The following is a 5,791-nucleotide window of genomic DNA, read 5'->3' as shown; positions in this document are numbered from 1 at the left end:
CAATGTTTGCAACTGAAAATTCAGCTGTGTTGATGCTGCTGCTGGGTTTGCTATCAGCTTGAGATACGGTCTGCCTCTTCTACCACAGCTGTTAACAACCTCTTGGGTACCTCAGTGACTGAACCTGAGAAAGCACTTCCCCGTGTGGTTGTTTCTCATCGAGAGTCATTCTTGTAGTCTGTGCTGGGGCTTCCTGGCTGTCAAACTGCAGTGGGAATGAGGGGGGGCAGGGTGTGGAGTCCCTTCCTCAGTTTACCCTGCAAGTGACAAAGGAAAGGATTGTTAAAGCCTCCCAGGATGTTCGGCAGATGTCTTCCTGGTTTTGCATCACATCAGGGCTTCCCTGGATTGTTTTTTTAAATCTCAACCCAACAGCCACTACTGCGTTGCATGTCCAGGCCTCTGGTGCTCTGAATCTGTTATTTCTCAAGCTGGCATTACCCACAGTACAGTTGTTGATATCGGATAGCACTGAACTGAAGCCCACGGTGCATGGCCCAGGAATAGGAGAGGTGATGAACTGTTGAGGTGGCAGAAGAGGTGCAGAGGGGGTACCCCCATGCTGTGCTGCTTCTAGATGCTGCACATAGGAGGAGTCAGGGCTGGTGATCTCTACACCTTTATCCTGGTCAGTCTGCACCTATCTGTTGGGCTGTACCTGACTTGTGTGAAATAGCCCCGCAGCCCCAGCAGTAGCCGAGTCTCTTCTTTGGGGTCCATGCAGAGCTGCTTGCTGAGCTCCAAGGAGATGACTAGACAGTCAGCCTGGAGGACCACAGCAGTCAAGGGACTCTGGTCAATAATTTCTGACTCCCAAGAGGCCACAGACTGTAGTTGAGTGATGGTGACCTTCTGATCTCAGGACTTTTCTGCCATTACTATCCTTCAGTCTTAGAGAGAAGCTGAGGCCGGTTTCCAGCCTATGCTGACCCCCCCACACGACATACCCCAGGGCCACTCAGCACCCTTTCCTATGCCCCCAAGTCCACACTGATCCTTAACTCTTTTGGCAGCCTCAGCAAGCTGCAGCCCTAGCCCATTACCTTCTCCTGAGTTGGCGGCAGACCACGGATCCTGGCTGTTCCCACCCAGTCTGGGGAAGTGGAAGCTTCGCCTGTTCCACCCACAAGAAACTAGAGGAAATCAGCTCATAAAGTGTTGTCAGAACTATATGATAAGAGTGAGGCTTTCCTGGGCTCCCTATTGGTCCTAATGGAGCCCAGGAAGAAGCTCTGTATGGAGAGAGCCACTCTGGTGTCCTGTGGAAGGGAATAACCATAGGGAAAAGTCCATCGCCATAGACTCTGACTCAAAGTAGGAGAACTCTCATGGCTGAGGTGGCCAATAAAGTATATGAATAAATAAAAATGAAGGAAAGAAAGAAAGAAGAAAAGAAAGGAAGGAAGGGAGAAGGAAGGAAGGAAGGAAGGAAGGAAGGAAGGAAGAAAGAAAGAAAGAAAGAAAGAAAGAAAGAAAGAAAGAAAGAAAGAATGATGGTTTCCTCCCAAAGATGTTGCTGCCTCCAAGTTACCAACTGGAATGCCCAGTAACAAGGAATCAAGCCTCGATCCCATGGACACCAGAGTATCTGCAGTTAGAGCAACCATCACAGAAACTGCCCCTGGACTTCTTATACCATGGCCAGCACTGCTGCTGATTGAATCTCTGTTGCTTTTCAGAGCTTTGCCTTTAAATCAAAATAAAAATAAACTACATCAAAAAAAGAGTCATTCTTATTCCAGGCTATCCTGGAAATGAATTTGCATTTTCATATATTTGAACCTTCATTGGGTGAGTTCTTTCTCTCAGGTCACCTTTCTTATTATCCCAATACAGAATGAGACATTTCCCTTCGATGATATTAATCTAATCTTTTTCCCCTTGCAATCATAACTTCTCTCTTTTCATCCCTCGTGTTTCCAACTTTACACATTATAAGGTTTCTGTCTTGTCAACCAGCGTGCAGCTGTGCTTCCTGTCACTGTAGGTGTGACTCAGAGCACTGAAAAACACCATGCTATAGCCTGCATACCATAGTATATTGAAACTTTGTCCACAGCATTTAATCCCCCTCACTTATATTTTCAGGACACAGACAGAGAACAGCTGGTGTGGGAGGTCCTTCTGTCTATGTGTTGCTTTTATTGGTTAATGAATAAAGAAACTGGCTTGGCCTGTTGATAGGGCAGAACTTAGGTAGGAGGAGAAAACTGGACTGAATGCTGGGAGAAGGAAGGCAGAGAGAGAGAAACCATGGAGCCACCCGAGATAGACGCTGGAACTTTAGCCAGTAAGCCACAGCCACATGGCAATACACAGAGTAATGGAGATGGGTTAAACTCATATGTAAAAGTTAGCCAATAAGAAGTTAGAGCAAATGAGCCAAGCAGTATTTTAATTAATACAGTTTCTGTGTGGTTATTTTAGGTTCTGGGCAGCCTGGATGAACAAGCAACTCTTCCCCAACAACAGCCAATTGTTCTTGTTTTAGTGATTTTCTGTTTGTTTTGACAGAATGTAACAAAATTGGGCTCTAGCCCTTTTCCCAACTTAGTCCTTGCTCCCTTGCCACAGAATTCTGTCAGTGTGACCTTTGTTGTTTCTGTTGTCACTCTTGCCTTCTGCACCCTGTGAGAATTGTCCAATAAGCTCTGCTTGCAGCTTTCTCCAACCTTTATCTATTCAAACTCTTCTTCATCCTTCCCCCAAACGAGTTTCAAAGACTATTAGCCACATAGTCAGGTTTATCTCAGCAAGGGTCTCAGTTTTCAGGGCCCTGACATAAGGAAGGATGAGCTTATTTTAGTTCACAGCTCAAGGACCCAGTTCATTGTGGCAGCAGGAGATAGCTGGTCACGTGTCAAATCCACAGTCGTGAAGCAGAGAGAGATGAATGCTGGTGTCAGCTTTTTCTCCCTTGTATTCAGTCTGGAACGCCAGGCCACATAGTGATGCTCACACTCAGGGTGGGTCTTCCCTCAGTTAAACTGCTCTGAAAGCACCCCCGTAAGCTCCCCAAGAGGTGTGTCTCCCAGTTGGCCCTGAATCTTGTCAACATGAATGTCAGGACAATCCGTCACACTGATCTTGTAGAGACCTATTCTTTGTGTGAAGTCAATGTTTATTTGGTTGATTTGTTCTTTTTTCTTTTTTGAGATAGGGTCTAGGCTGTGCTGCCTACGACAAACTGGGACCTGTGACATTCTTGAATGCTAGAGCAGGGGACTCTTTTGCATAGTAGATATGACTACTCCTTCTCAGGACAGGAACATGGGCTGTGTGTGTCTGGGCTTTCGGCTGGAGCGTGAAGCTACAGATAAGGTGCAACCACCTCTAAATGGGTTAGCTAAAGTTCCTCCATACACACCCACACCCATACATACGTACATACTTACTTGTTTGAGCTCATATATAAGATGCTTGGCTTGCTATTTCTGTTGCATTTTCTTTGTATTCTTTTATCCAATGTTAAAAAGCACTTGTAAAGATTGATGCTAGACACATGCTTATATTCCATCCTGATCCCCCTGGCAAAGTCGGCCCCACACCCATTGTTTTTACACCTCCCAGCTGGATGGGGATGGCGAGAGACTGGTTCTGAGTATCATTTACTACCTGAGAGTCTGCCATCAGCAGAGGGTCAACCCTGCCCCACCCAGCACAGGTGTCCCTCTCTGCTCCCTCCACAGCAGCACTGGTGTAGAATGGGTGAGCTGTTGCTGTGTGCAGTCTCCATGATTGGGTTAGAAACTCCACGGCCCAATTACACTCTTCCCTCTCTCCCTCATAACCCCAGGGTCTCATTCCTTCCTGTGTTTATCTATTGTTGAGCTTTGCCTGGCAGCATTTAAAGTTCAGGGTCATGGTTCCTGCAAAGCCCTCTCAGTCTGCTCAGCAGGACAGGTGTGCACACATCTAAGTCCTTGGGTAGCAGTGATGGGACTATTTCTTTTCTTTGTCCTACCTCCAAAACCTTTCCCTGACCTGGATAATTGACAAGTTCAAATTCTAAATCTTCATCCATACACAGAAGTGGAGGGACTCAACAAAGCCAAGTTACTAATTAAAGACTAATGCAGATACAGGGGAAGGGTACTATTGTGAGCTGGCATTATTTCTTTTCTACCAGCTTAAAAACAAATCTGTTCCTAAACAAGAAAGGTGCCCCCCCTCACTCGTTTATATGCATGTTTCTTTCTTCTCCCACTCTGCTTCCCACAGGAGCTGCCACCACATCTAGGCCTCTGCTCAGTGTGATCCCTTGGCCCTCCCAAGCCCCAGGCTGCCTCTCTAGGAGCTGGCTCCAAGCAACATCCCTCCCCTGTCCCAGAGATCAAACGCAGATAGGCCAGGCTGCATCAGGCTCTGTTGGCTTCTCTTGCAGGCAACAGTTTGAAAACTGATAGCTCAGTCATATTAGGGTCTAGGGTGGTTTTTCTCTTCTTTAATTATTTTGGTCACACTGCATGTGCTCTGGCTCATGTTACACACAGACCTCTGATGACCGACCAGTCAGAGGCATTCTTACAAACCTTAATTACCTTTCAAAATAACATCAGGCCAAGTCTAGTTTTCGAAGACAATCTCAGTGTACATTTCAGCTCCAATTACTACGGGGGTTCAATTTCAGCAGGCAGTTTTGCAAATCAATGTGGTTCAGTTGAATTTGGGTTCATGGTTCGGGTCAGGTCAAGACCCTCGAAGCATTCCTAGATAAGGCGGGTGATATTAATTTCTTATAATAATAACGATGAAGACAGACATGAAAATAACCCTTTGTCCACAACCCCGGGGTCCTTGCAAAAGCTCAGATGAAAGATGTCTGAGAGATTTGCCTAGCTCAGCACACGGCAGAAGCTTCTGTGGGCATGAGGCACCACGTGTTTGCAGACTTCCTGGTCTACTGTGGAGCTCATGTAACTTCTTTCTGGAAAAGCCCATAGTGCTGTGTTTGCATAAATTATTTCAGTGGATTTACCTGGCAGAGAAGATAGATTCTTGTGACAAAGCCAAAATATGCATCGATGTGCAATAGGATGCTTTGGGTACCTGGTTTGATTTTTATGGCAAATTTGACTTAACATAAGAAAGCCTTCTTCATGAAGTGTTGGAGATTGTCATGCCTATGTGTATTACCATTCTGAGCTGCTGACTCAGGGAAAGCAAGGCTCTGAACATCAAGAAAGAACACTTTGATGCCTCACAGAGTACATCCCCTCCCCTAGGGATACCTTCTATGCCTCCACCACCTCCTCATCCCCTCGTGCCTATGCTGATTTAAACCACAGAACCTGGCTGATGCTTGCATTAAAGCCACTCATCACACATGGCTCACACCTCCGACGCTTCCCTTCTGCAGGGACAAGGTTGTCCTCCTCTCCTTCCTTTTCTCATCCATGCTCCAGTATGCAGGTCTTCTTGACTCCAGGCTTTCTGAGTTTTCTTTTCTTGTTTCTCCATTCCTGATCCTTGTCACAAATACTCAAAAGAAATAAAAGATAAAAATAAGAGTAAAAGCCCTGGAATAAAGGGAGGGATCAGACAAGAATGGGCTGGGAGATAATTCTTACTGGTAAAGAGTGAAGAGAAGGTGAAGGGGTGTCTTGTAACAAGTGGAGATCATAGAGCAAATGGGACTGGAGGATAGTTGTGTAGAAGTTAACTCTATTCAGGAAGTAACTAAAAGATAAGACAATTATATTTTTATTTATTATAAAAGGAAAACTCATGAAACAGGAATGAGAAGTCCAAGTTCGGCTTTGCAGAGAGAGCACACCTGGGTTGTTTTTCT

At 45.7% G+C, this 5,791-nt stretch overlaps 1 pseudogene; it reads left to right on the top strand.

Annotated features, from left to right (window-relative positions):
- Positions 1–559: 559 nt before the first annotated feature.
- Positions 560–1,275, top strand: LOC126490759 (transcription factor 19-like protein; annotated as a pseudogene).
- The last annotated feature ends 4,516 nt before the right edge of the window (positions 1,276–5,791 follow it).

The sequence above is a fragment of the Alexandromys fortis genome, unplaced genomic scaffold (genome assembly GCF_014885135.2).
Source record: "Alexandromys fortis isolate MF-2015 unplaced genomic scaffold, M_Fortis_MF-2015_v1.1 scaffold_249, whole genome shotgun sequence".
Taxonomy (NCBI): domain Eukaryota; kingdom Metazoa; phylum Chordata; class Mammalia; order Rodentia; family Cricetidae; genus Alexandromys; species Alexandromys fortis.
The sequence above is the reverse complement of the archived record's forward strand: the minus strand, read 5'-3'. Positions and strand labels throughout refer to the sequence as shown.